This window comes from Myotis yumanensis, unplaced genomic scaffold (assembly GCF_028538775.1).
Source record: "Myotis yumanensis isolate MYYU_CA2020_CCGP unplaced genomic scaffold, mMyoYum1.0.hap1 SCAF_2, whole genome shotgun sequence".
Lineage (NCBI taxonomy): Eukaryota > Metazoa > Chordata > Mammalia > Chiroptera > Vespertilionidae > Myotis > Myotis yumanensis.
This window is the reverse complement of record NW_027223753.1, coordinates 55,318,134-55,331,760: the sequence shown is the minus strand read 5'-3', so window position 1 is coordinate 55,331,760 and position 13,627 is coordinate 55,318,134. Positions and strand designations below refer to the sequence as shown.

The window sequence follows — 13,627 nt, the reverse complement described above, 5'->3', positions numbered from 1 at the left end:
TTGATGGTAAAAAAAAAAAAAGTTTATGGTAAATCTATTATCACATAAATTTTATGCTGGTGTTGGCCTTTGAAGCTTGAGCTGTTATATGTACTGTTGGGCTATAGTCAAGAATAAATTATGAGTCATATGTTTATTTTGGGAACTGTACTTTGTCTGAGATCCAATGTTGTGGATTCATCCTGGCAACTTTACATATGGGGCTCTTAAATAAGAGCTAGGGAGTTTTTAAAAAATATATGTTTTAATTGATTTCAGAGAGGAAGGGAGAGGAAGAGAGATATAAATATCAGTGATGGGAGAGAATCACTGATAGGCTGCCTCCTATATGCCTCACACTAGGTATCGAGCCTGCAACTCAGGCATGTGCCCTTGACCAGAATCAGACCTGGAACCTTCAGTCCACAGGCTGTGGCTCTATCCACTGAGCCAAACCAGCTAGGGCTAGGGAGTTTGTTTTGAATACTTGAAAACCTGGATGACTATGTCACTTTAAAAAATATATATACTTTTGATTTCAGAGAGGAAGGGAGAGGGAGAGAAAGATAGAATCATCAGTGATGAGAGAAAATCATTGGTCTGCTGCCTCCTGCATGCCCCATACTGGGGATCGAGCCTGCAACCCAGGTATGTGCCCTGACCGGCAATCAAACTGTGACCTCCTGGTTCATAGGTTGACACTCAACCACTGAGCCATGCCAGCTGGGTGACTGTCACATTTTGATGTGAGCACGGAAGGTCCATCACAGTTTATAAGAATAGTGTTGGGGTATATATTAAGAAGATAAAAATACATAGTTATGAACTGCTTATTATCAATACTATCTAAATTTAATTGTACTAATTACAGGGGGCATGTACTCTGAATGTATTTAAATAAATCATGTAAATTATTTCCATAGAGCTTTGTGAAAAAAGAATTATACCAGAGCTTGTCTCAAAAAACCGTGGTACATCTATACAGTGGAATACTATGCAGCTGTAAAAAAGAAAGAACTCTTAACATTTGCAACAGCATGGATGGACCTGGAGAGCATTATGCTAAGTGGAATAAGCCAGTCAGAGAAAGGTAAGTATCACATGATCTCACGAATATGTGGAATCTCAGGAACAACATAAACTGATGAACAAAAATAGACCCAGAGGTATAGAAGCATCAAACAGACTGTCAAACCTCAGAGGGAAGGTAGAGAAGGGTTCTGGGACGTTGGGAGTAGGGAGGGAAGAAATCAACTCATGAATATATGCATAACCCATGGGCACAGAAAATAGGGTGGTGAAGGCCTGGGGTCAGGGGCAGGGACAGGGTGGGAAAGGTCAGTGGGGAAAAAAGGGGACATATGCAATAATTTCAACAATAAAGATTAAAAATAATCTCTGACTTCTGAGTTTATTTGAAGGTTTGGAAGATAACAGGAGCAGCACCTATAATTTGGGGGAGCTTAGAGACCAGTTAAGATCTAGTTTGGATTCTTTAGTAGAAGGATATGTCAGATGACAAGTCCAAAGTTGGAAAGATTGGAGGCATTATGATTATTTGAGAAAAGCAAATTAAGGAGTTCAAAGGGGTTTATAGGAAGAGGGTAGTCAAGGAAAGAGACAAAGGACTAAAATGGCCACATTAACTGTCTTGTATCTTGAACCAACACAAAGGAAAGAATATTGCAAGTATTAATAAAACAAGTGTTACATACAAATCCAGTCATGTGTCACTTAACAACTGGGATACATTGTGAGAAATGCATGATTAGGCAATTTTGTCATGCGCACATCATAAAATACACAAACCTAAGCTATATATATGGTATAGCCTATTGCTCCTAGACTACAAACCTGCACAGCGTGTTACTCTATTGAATACTGTAGGCAATTGTAACACAATGGCAAGTACTTGTATATCTAAACATAGAAAGGGCCCTGTAAAAATACAGAATAAAAATGAAAGGAGATACACCTGTAAAGGGCACTTACCATGAATGGAACTTGCAGGCCTGGAAGTTTCTCTGGGTGAGTCAGTGGTGAGTGAATGTGAAGACCTAGGACATCACTGTGCACTTCTGTAGGCTTTGTAAACACTGCCCTAGAGCCCTCTCCCTGCTTCCTTTCGACAGGGTCAGAAGTAGAACATCGAAGCTGTCAGTGCTGCTGTATGAACAAGAATGTGGTCTGGATTGATTGAAAATATTGAGGAGAAACTGGCTGGGTAAGGCATAAATCACCATAATAGTGACTGAGAGGAGGGAGTGAAAGGGGGCCTGAGGATCAGTAGTAATAAGAAGTAAAGATGGAGAGGGAAAAGAATATAGGGCTTCATCATGGCAATGTGGTTTTGGCTACTGCACCTTTGAACAGTGGTCAGATTAAGGAACTTTGTGGTATTCATCAAAAAAAGCTGGTGTTTTACACATGGAGGGTGTAGAACTGAGGACTCATTATTTGACTTAGGAAATTTGGTTTTGGTTCCGTTAACCCCATCTGGCACAAAGGGCTCTCTCTGACATTGAAGTGATTGAAGAAATAAAACCTATACTTTACATATTGCAACCTGAAAATATTTCCAAAGCACAGGAACAGGCTGCTCCACACTATCATAGAAACCTTTTATTAAGGTGGCAATGGCACATAATACCTGCTAAGGTAGCTTCTGTGGTTGACCTGTATTTAAACGAGGCATGCAGCCCACTGGCCACAAGTTTGACATGCTTGTTGTACAGGATCTTAGGTCCTCAACAAAGAATTTACAGCAATCTGCTTTGAAGACCATCAAGGTAGATCTGGGAGGGCTGTATCACCTCTGAAAAAGTAGTGCAGGAGGGACAGGCTCCTCTGTGCTGAAACAGGTCAGTAGCTGACTGACTGGGATGTAATCTGTACACTTAAAACTGAGGTCCTGTGAGTGAGAGTCAAAGTATTACTAAGCCCCACAGATATTGCTCCTATTAGAGAAAAAAAAAACAACCCAAAAACGTCATTACCCACATATCCTTCCATTTCTTACAGGAAATTCAACTCTATTATAATCTTACTAGAGGCCCAGTACACAAAATTTGTGCATGGGGAGGGGGTCCCCTCAGCCCAGCCTGCACCCTCTCACAATCCAGGACCGCTGGCTCCTAACTGCTCACCTGCCTGCCTGCCTGACCGCCCCTAACTGCCCCACCTGTCAGCCTGATCACCACTAACCTCCTCTGCCTGCTGGCCTGATTGATCCTAACTGCCCCCCCCTGCCGGCCTGGTCACCCCCAACTGCCTCTCTCCATTGGCCTGGTCTCCCCTAACACACACCCCCCCCCCCCCCCCCCCCCCCCGCTGGCCTGGTCATCCCTTACTGCCTCCCCTGTTGGCCTGGTCACCCCCAACTGCCCTCTGCTGGCCTGGTCACCCCCAACTGCTTCCCCCGCTGGCCTGATCGTCTCCAACTGCCCCCCCTGCCAGCCTGATCGCCTCATGCAGTGTGCTGTTCAGTCATTTATCATCCCTCACTAAACCCCCTGCTGGCCTTGTCGCCCCATGCAGCCTGCTGTTCAGTTGTTTGGTCGTCCCTCACTAACCCCCCTGCAGGCTTTGTCGCCCCATGTAGGCTGCTGTTCGGGTTGTTACTGTTACTGTGATGGTGTACTGGACAATTTGCATATTCCTCTATTATTAGTATAGATGAACCACTGTCACATATGTGATCCATTGTTGACCAATAAGTCATTATGGAGAGTGTGACTAATAAAATGGTCCTCTGGACTGCAATAAAATTGTCTATCCTGTGATGGTTATTTTTGTCAATTGGACTGGCCACAGGATGCCCTGATTACACATTATTTCTGGGTGTATCTATAGAGGTGTTTTTAGATGAGATTAGCAATTACATTAGTAGTAGACTCAATAAAGTAGATTGCCCTCCTCGATATGGGTGGGACTTATCCCATTCATTGAGGGCCTTAATTGAAAAAAAGGCAGAGAAAGGAGGAATTTGGTCCTTTTTTTCTGTTTCATCACTGGAGCTGGAACATTTCATTCATCATCTTCTGCTCTTGCACTGAGATTTACCACATTGGCTACGCTGGTTCTCAGGCTTTCAGACTCAGGCTGAATTATACGACTTTTCTGGGTTTCCAGCTTGCAGATCATGGGACTTCTCAGCCTCCATAATCATGTGAGCCAATTCCTTATAACTTCTCTCTCATATAAAAATATATATGAAATTATATATATATAAAGTTATATATATATATTTATGATTCTGTTTCTCTGGAGAATGCTAATATACATCTTGATATGTAAAGTTGTAGGAAGAAGCTGTCTATATCTGATGTAGTCTTTTTTGGGTCCCTGGGGTTGCTATCTACTTGTAGAAGTCATTTCTTTTTGGAAACTTTTTAGTGGGCTTCGAGGTTAGATTTTCAATGGGAATAGAAATTTAGTGTATAGGATTCTTAGCTCATGTACACCTGAAAGCATGAATTCAAAGGTGTCTTCTCCATTTTAAGGAATAGTATTTCTGGTTAAAAGTACCTTGATGATTTTTTCCCCCAACATGTTTCTAATGTTGAGTTATTGGTATCTTTCTATTGTATTCAGTCTCCATATTGTATATCATGTATATCATGGTATCTTTTGGAATGTGCAGCTTGCATCCATTGGGTATATAACTACGTATATGATATTGGCTTTTAACAGTATCTGACAATTTAGAGTGTTATATTGGACATTAAATTCTGATGAAAATTTGAAGTTTTGATTTTAATATAACATCAGTTTGTTTTATCTTCCCAGAGCTTGGGGAATTACATAGAGAAATAAGTTCCTGTTTTAAAGAAAGAGCGTTAAGTATTTCACCTGTAAAGTCAGTTTCTCTATTTCTACAGGGTATTGAATGTATTCCCCATGTGAGGAACATAAAACCCATAAATGTTTTTATTGCAACAATTATAGGATTAATCTTTTTTTTTCTTTTTAAAAAAAAATATACTTTATTGATTTTTTTTAATAATTCCTTTTTTTTAAAATTAAATCTTTATTGTTCAGATTACATTTGTGCCTCTTTTTTTCCCCCCCCCATAACTCCCTTCCTCCCAGTTCCCGCCCCACCCTCCGCCCTCACTCCCCACCCACTGTCCTCATCCATAGGTGCACGATTTTTGTCCAGTCTCTTCCCGCATCTCCCATTCCCCTTTCCCCCCCAAGAATAGTCAGTCCATTCCCTTTCTATGTCCCTGATTCATTATAATCACCAGTTCATTCTGTACATCAGATTATTTATTCACTTGATTCTTAGATTCACTTGTTGATAGATGCATGTTTGTTGTTCACAATTTGTATCTTTACCTTTTTCTTCTTCCTCTTCTTAAAGGATACCATTCAGCATTTCGTATAATACTGGTTTAGTGGTGATGAACTCCTTTAGCTTTTCCTTATCTGTGAAGCTCTTTATCTGACCTTCAATTCTGAATGATAGCTTTGCTGGATAAAGTAATCTTGGTTGTAGGTTCTTGGTATTCATCACTTTGAATATTTCTTGCCATTCCTTCTGGCCTGCAAAGTTTCTGTTGAGAAATCAGCTGACAGTCGTATGGGTATTCCCTTGTAGGTAATTGAGTCTCTTTCTCTTGTTGCTTTTAAGATTCTCTCTTTGTCTTTTGCTCTTGGCATTTTAATTATGATGTGTCTTGGTGTGGTCCTCTTTGGATTCCTTTTGTTTGGGGTTCTCTGCGCTTCTTGGACCTGTAAGTCCATTTCTTTCACCAGGTGGGGGAAGTTTTCTGCCATTATTTCTTCAAATAGGTTTTCAATATCTTGCTGTCTCTCATCTTCTGGCACCCCTATTATTCTGGTGTTTGTACGCTTGAAGCTGTCCCAGAGGCTCCTTACACTATCTTCGTATTTTCGGATTCTTTTTTCATTTTGCTCTTCCGGTTGGGTGTTTTTTGCTTCTTCGCATTGCAAATCTTTGACTTGATTCTTGTGCTCCTCTGGTCTGCTATTGGGTTTCTGTATAATATTCTTTATTTCAGTCCGTGTATGCTTAATTTCTAGTTGCTTCTTTATCATAGCATCGAGGGTCTCATTAGTTTTCGCGAGTCTCTCATCAAGTTTATTGGCTGCTTCTAGCACATTATTGCAAGCCCTCAAAATTGCGTTTTTTAGCTCCATATCCTCCATTTCTGTCATGTTTTTTTGCCTCCGCATCTTTTATGCTTTCTTGGTGCACTCCCTTGTGGTCTTTGTGCGCAGTCTTGTTCTAGTTAATATTAGAGGGATTTGACCACCAGGCCGACTGGCTGTGAGAATCAGCTGTGTGGAAAACTTCTGTCCTCTGGGGAGGTCCTAATCTAGCCTTTGCCGGAGGCGATCCGGCAAATGGCTCTGCACAGGGCTTGGGCGGGGTGGGATCAACAGGGCGGGCAGAGGGAGCAGTTATGGCTGCTCTCAGTCCTGTTCCCAGAGGCTCTGCTTCTCAGAACCCCGGCAAAGGCTGCAAATCTCGGAGAGAAAGCTGCCCTCACGTTTCAACTCATGCTAGACAATCCCGCTTCTCCTGTTTGAGTCTGAGTCCCTAGAGACTTGCCCGGATCTGGAGCTCAGAGTCTGAGATTCCCTCCTGATTGAAAACGACAACTGCGCACTCAGCCACCAGCCTGCTTTTCGAGCGCACCTTCGCACCTTTAAATTTTCCACACTGCGCCTCTTCTGAGCCTCGGTATGCTGTTCTCTTTCCTTCTAGTTGAAGAGTCTGTCCTCAGCCAGCCTTCCTGTGGTTCTGGGTGATGTCCGTTCCATCTTTTAGTTGTATTTTTGAAGTGGTTGTTTGCAGCAGCAATCTCAGGTGTTTACCTATGCCGCAATCTTGGTCTCTCTCCTATAGGATTAATCTTTTGACAAGGGAAAATATAAAACAACCAGAAAATTCCATATTATTTCTAAAATATAATTAAAGTTTTAATTTAGGAACTTGGGTGCTATCCATTTCTAAATGTTTAGATGATTCTTGTGATATTCAGAGTTTTATCTTACCTTTATACATGTTTCTTTAGTTATAATTAGAATTAAAACAAGGCTTTGTCACTGGTTGAGCCTGTCAGGTATATTCTCACTGATGTTTGTAATATTTTGTCCAGTCTGTCCTGCTTTTAACAGATGTTCTGATTGTTGACTTAGTTACCACCAAGTTGTCTTCTTTGAAATGTCAAAGTTTATCTTGCCATGCATGAGATAGTTTTGAGCTAACCACTATCTTTCTCTTTTATATAGTGATAGAGTAATTGTTTTCTTTGATGAAATTCTCCTGAGTTATTTAAATCAGATTGGGCAATTATCTTTGAGATGCTAATAGTGGATAAATCAGTATGAGGTGTTGATTTTGCAGAGTAGTATCTTGAGTTATTTCCTTTTTCTTAAAAAATTATCTTTCAAGCGTCAACCTTCACAACTGAGATTCCATTCAGATATTGAATTGACTCTAGTAACTCATTAATTAATTTTTTTTTTTTGAATAGGGTTTCTGAGTTTGTTTCAAGGGTTTACCAGAATCATAAATAATGTGAAGGCATATTTATTAGCATAAATGTTAAGTTTACACCTTTAATAAGTTGGCATACTTGTGTTATAGCTACCAATTCAGCTATCTGAGCAGAATGAGCTATTGTATAAAGATTTCAATCACATAATGTTTAGAAGGTATAGTATACCCAGCATAACATGTATTTTATTAATTCTAAGTTATGAGCCATCACCAAAAGTATATCATTGTCTGGGGAAGCACCAGGAGAGTCAGGACATTGCATCCTTAGATTCTGAATAACTATTAGTCATCGAGTTTACCTTTACCAGGTAGGAAAAATAGGTAACTGGATTTAGATTTAACAGCATTTGACAGTTTTGAGGGAAGCAGACAAAAAAATAATTTTAAAGCAGTAATATGGCTGGCTAAGAATAGTTGAGTATTGTTTTGGAGTGAAAAGGTTTCTACCACATGAGGGACCCCTAGGGAGATAGGTAGATCTAGAACAATGCCTTTAGGGTTCAACTAGATTAGGTGCCTCTGCTATAGCATGTAAACAAGGTGAATAATTCTTAGCTATAGGGTCCAGAGAAATGCTAAGGTAGGCAATGTGCTTATGATGGATTCCTACAACACAATCACATCTTTTGGTACAGAGTTTAGATTGTGGGGAATACTCACGGTAAGGTGTGTTATTATATAAGAATGGCAAATGCCTTTCTGCATCCATCTCCCATGGAAGGGCCTCTGAGTTATTTGTTTTCCACCTTAGTTTTGTTTAGTCTGTACCATTTCCCTCACCATAAATCCTCAGGGTAGAATTCTGACATTTTCCTGCTTGTCTGAAGGGTTTATTTCATTTTGTTTTAATGTTTTTTAAATATATTTGTATTGATTTCAGAGAGGAAGGGAGAGGGAGAGAGATAGAAACATCAGCGATGAGAGAGATTCATTGATCGCTGCCTCCTGCACACCCCACCCTGGGGATCGAGCCTGCAACCTGAGCATGTGCCCTTGACCAGAATCAAACCCGGGACCCTTTGGTCTGCGGGCTGACACTGTATCCCCTGAGCAAAACTGGCTAGGGTAGACTTTTTAAAAAAATCATATTTACCTCATAGGGATGTTGTGAGAATTAAGTGAGTTAATAGAATAATTTCTATATAAGTTTTAGCTATTATTATACAACTAGAGGCCAAGTGCAATGCACGGGTAGGGTCCCTAGGCCTGGCAGGCCATTAGGGCCAATCAGGTTCCCGCCTCCCCGCCTCTTCCTCCCTCGCTCCCTCAGGGACCCGCTGCTGTTGCTAGTAGCCTTCCATGTTCCGCACCACCCCCTGGTGGTCAGCACACGTCATAGCAAGCAATAGAACTCCCAGTCTCATGATCAAACTCCCGAGGGGACACTTTGCATATTAGCCTTTTATTATGTAGACTAGAGGCCCAGTGCACAAAAATTTGTGCACTCAGGGGGGCGGGGGGTCCCTCAGCCCGGCCTGTGCCCTCTCGCAGTCTGGGACCCCTCAGGGGATGACCACCTGCTGGCTTAGGCCCGCTCCCCGGGGGATTGGGCCTAAGATGGCAATCAGACATCCCTCTGGCAGCCCAGCAGCCTGGCAGCCCTCGGGGGATGTCCACTTGCCAGCAGGGAGCAGGCCTAAACTGCAGTCAGACATCCTTAGCGCTGCTGAGGAGGCAGGAGAGGCTCCCACCACCACTGCTGTACTGGCAGACATCAGCCTGGCTTGTGGCTGAGCAGAGCTCCTCCAATGTGAGAGCGCCCTGACCACCAGAGGGCAGCTCCTGCATTGAGCGTCTGCCCTCTGGTGGTCATTGTGTGTCATAGTGACCAGTCATTCCCAGTCCTTCTGCTGTTAGGGTCAGTTTGCATATTACCCTGTTACTATATAGGATAGAGGCCTGGGGCACGGGTGGGGGCCTGCTGGTTTGCCCTGAAGGGTGTCCCGGATCAGGGTGGGGGTCCCGCTTGGGTGCCTGGCCAGCCTGGATGAGGGATTGATGGCTGTTTGCAGCTGGTCACATCCCCTTCAAGGTGGAGATCCCCACTGGGGTGCCTGACCAGTCTAGGTGAGGGGCTGAGGGCCGTTTTCAGGCTGGTGGGCGACTGAAGCTCCCAACCTCTCCTTTTTTTCTTTTCTTTTTTTATTCTGGGATTTATTTACCTTCTATGGCTGTCACTGGAGCTGAGAGTTGGCTTTAGCTCTGAGGCTTGGCTCCAGCTCTTAGACCTCAGCTGCTGAAATCAGGTTTCTGGGGATTGTTTAGCTTCTATAATTGCAACATAGTTGCTTAGAGTGCATCTCAGAGCTGGGCGGTGGCAGGCGGGGAGCCTTGGCTTCCTCCATCACTGGAGCAAGCAAGCCTCCTGTTCGCTTCAGCTGCTTGGCTGCCGGCCGCCATCTTGGTTGGCAGTTAATTTGCATATTGCCCTGATTAGCCAATGAGAAGCATGTCGGAGGTACAGTTAATTACCATGTTTGTCTATTATTAGATAGGATTATAGTAAATATTATAAGAATGAATGTCAAGAATGTATATAATAATTTGGTCAAAGGGGCCCCGCGTCTCAGTGTCCTGGTAATCGCTGCAAGCACCCCTGAGAGAAAGCCGCCCTCGAGTTCCGAGTTCTGCCTGCTGCCAGACAGTCCAGTCTCTCCCTGTATGAGTCTGGGTCCCCAGAGACTCACCCGGAACTGGAGTTCAGAGCAGTCGGGGGCTTGTGACTCCCTCCCGATTCAAAAAGACAGCCGCGTCCTCAGTCACCAGCCCCTGCCACGTGCGCTTCCGTACCTCTGCACTTCCGCAGCTCCTCTGAGTCTCAGTGTGCTTTTCTCTTTCCGTCTAGTTGTAGAATTTCCACTCAGCCAGCCTTCCTGTGGTTCTGGATGATGTCCGTTTTGTCTTTTAGTTGTATTTTTGAATTTGTTGTGGGAGGCAGCAATTTCCAGTGTTTACCTATGCCGCCATCTTGGTTTCCCTTTCTCTTTTCTTAATGGTTTATTTGGGTAGTGCCATTTTTTTTTTTTTTTTTTTTTTTTTAATATTTTATTGATTTTTTACAGAGAGGAAGGGAGAGAGATAGAGAGTTAGAAACATCGATGAGAGAGAAACATCGACCAGCTGCCTCCTGCACATCTCCCACTGGGGATGTGCCCGCAACCCAGGTACATGCCCTTGACCGGAATCGAACCCGGGACCCTTCAGTCCGCAGGCCAACGCTCTATCCACTGAGCCAAACCGGTTTCGGCGGGTAGTGCCATTTTAATATTAAAGTAATGATGGTAGGTGTTCTAATCTTATTTCTGAACTTAAAGAGACTTATTTTAATGATTTATCTACACTAATAAAAGAGAAACATGCAAAAAAAATAATTTGGTCAAACAATATCAACTACTTAGGCTGAATTATGAGTAGACAATATAGGAATATGTCTTGAATAAAAGTGCCAAGCACTATTCTAATGTCTTTTTGGGGAAAACTAATTCAGTGGGATCTCATAGCTTGTTTATTTAAAAGCATGCCTAACTGCATTGTTATGTTTTCATTCTTATAAATTTCCCCACCAAAATATATTTTTTTATCAGTCTTATCCACTCTCTCAGTTTTAGCCAGTACTGATAAGTTTTAAATACATATTGCTCTTCTAAACTCTGGACTTTACTTCAAATACCTGCCTAGATACACCATAAATGCCTCAATCTAAACACCCCTAAGTGTTTATGTACCTTCTCCTCTAAGCATGATTTTCTTTTCTATAGTCCTATTGATGAACTAGAGGCTGGTGCACGAAATTCGTGCGGGGGGGGGGGGGGGGGGGGCGGGGAGGTCACCTCAGCCCAGCCTGCACCTTGTCCAATCCAGGACCCCTCGGGGGATGTCCGACTGCCGATTTACTCCCGATTCCCGGGATTGGGCCTAAACCGGCAGTCGGACATCCCTCTCACGATCCTGGACCGCTGGCTCCTAATTGCTCACCTGCCTGCCTGCCTGGTCACCCCTAACTGCCCCTCCTGCTGGCCTGAGCACCCCTCACTACCTCTGCGTGCTGGCCTGATTGTCCCTAACTGCCCCCGCTGCTGGCCTGGTTGCTCCTAACTACCCCCTGCTGCCGGCGAGGTCTCCCCCAACTGCCCCCTCTGCTGGCCTGGTTGGTCCCAACTGCCCCCACCCCGCCGACCTAGTTGCCCCTCACTGCCCCCCCCCCCCGGCTTAATTGTCCCCAACTGCCCCCCCCCCCCCAGCCTGGATTCCCCCAACTGCACCCCCCCCACCAGCCTGGTCGCCCCTAACTGCCTTCCACTGCCAGCCTGGTCGCCTCTTACTGCCCCCCTGTCGGCCTGGTCGCCCCCAACTGCCGCCCCTGCTGGCCTGGTTGCCCGCAACTGCCCCCACGGCTGGCCTGGTCACCCCTCACGGCCCCTCCCACCGGCGTGGTCGCCCCACGCAGCCTGCTGTTCAGTCGTTTGGTCGTCCCTCACTAACCCCTCGCCAGCCTGGTCATAGACAGCCATCTTGTGAGGGCATGAGGGTTAATTTGCACATCACCTCTTTATTATATAGGATACTACCATTATCTAGGAAGTCATCCAAGGCTAGAAACCTTGTTATCCTCATTGATTCACTCCTCTCCCTTACAACCTCACTTAATCAGTTAATAGGCACTGCCAGTGTTGCTCTCCAGCATGTTTCCTCTCCATCCCTATTTCCTATGTGTTACTTTAGGTCTGAAACCTCTCTTGTCCCTTGTATACTATAATAACCACAAAATTCTCCCCTCCTCTAATGCAGTTTTCACATTGCAGCTAGAGTTATTTTTCTCAAACATAGGTCTAGATCAGCGATGGTGAACCTATGACACATGTGTTAGAGGTGACACGCGAACTCATTTTTTTGGTTGATTTTTCTTTGTTAAATGGCATTTAAATATATAAAATAAGTATCAAAAATATAAGTCTTTGTTTTACTATGGTTGCAAATATCAAAAAATTTCTATATGTGACATGGCACCAGAGTTAAGTTAGGGTTTTTGAAAATACTGACACACCGAGCTCAAAAGGTTCGCCATCACTGGTCTAGATATTCTGCTTCCTTGCTTGAAGCTTTCCAAGGTTCCTAATCACTTACAAAGTCAAGTTTAAATTAAATTTCTTATTGTGCCCTAAATTCCCTTTATGTTTGTATCTTAAAGCAATTTTTCTTTTTCTCTATTAGTACTTATTACTCTATTTCATCATTGATTAATCACATTAATGCTTTCCATGTATGTATTAATTTTCATAATAGCAAGGGCTATGATTTATTGAGTTTTGTATTGCCAGAGCCCAACAGTTTAACTGGCATTAATATTTAAAGCTCAGTAGTTTTATGAATTATAATTATAATACATATTCATTGAGATCTTACTATGTATAAGACTGTTTAGAATTTCTTTTACATATAAGTAAGGCATTCTTCACAACAATCCAGCAAAAATAGATACTCTTTTTATTCCCATTTTATAGGTGAAGAAACTGAGACTCAGAGCAATAACATAATATGTCTATAGTCACACAGTTAGTAAGTGGCAGTGCTGGGTTTCAGATCCAGACAGTCTGACTCCAGAGTCATTTTTTAAAAATTACTATACATGTCAAGTGACTTTATCAATGAATGAAAGAAAATCAAGAGAAATATTTTCCATATATAATCCTAATATACCTGCTCACATTTTCCCCAGCTTTGAAATATCAACCAATGCTGTTATATTGAAAATGCTTTAAGATGAACACACTAAATTTTTGTCAGGAGAGAGAAATAAAAATATAGCTTATATACATAGTTCTTATTCTGTGTTAAGCACTACTCTAAGACCTCATTTCTTTGCCTTATGTTTTTCTTAATATATTTATCCCTGATTTTTAAAATCAGTCCTTTATTACCTTTATGACCAATTTTAATTTCTGATTTGTAATGGACAGCTACTGGAGTAGGCTTGTTTATATTTTAACTTTACAGGAGAAAAAAATGGCCAAGACTTATCTATAAAAGACAATCATCAATTTCAGAAAATAAAAAGGCAATCGAGAGGATAAAAAGCCAGATTCCTGGGTCATTCTTTTATTACTCAGTAGCACT

General features: G+C 42.7%; 1 protein-coding gene across 2 annotated transcripts in view; it reads left to right on the top strand.

Moving 5' to 3' along the window:
* Positions 1-939: 939 nt before the first annotated feature.
* The window catches only part of SLC44A5 (solute carrier family 44 member 5), a 363,213-nt gene continuing 350,525 nt past the window's right edge, over positions 940-13,627 (top strand). For both annotated transcript variants that reach the window (XM_070403383.1, XM_070403382.1), the window contains exons 1-2: positions 940-1,069; positions 2,112-2,203. The gene's annotated coding sequence lies outside the window, so the exon portion shown is untranslated. The remainder of the gene's footprint in view (positions 1,070-2,111; positions 2,204-13,627) is intronic.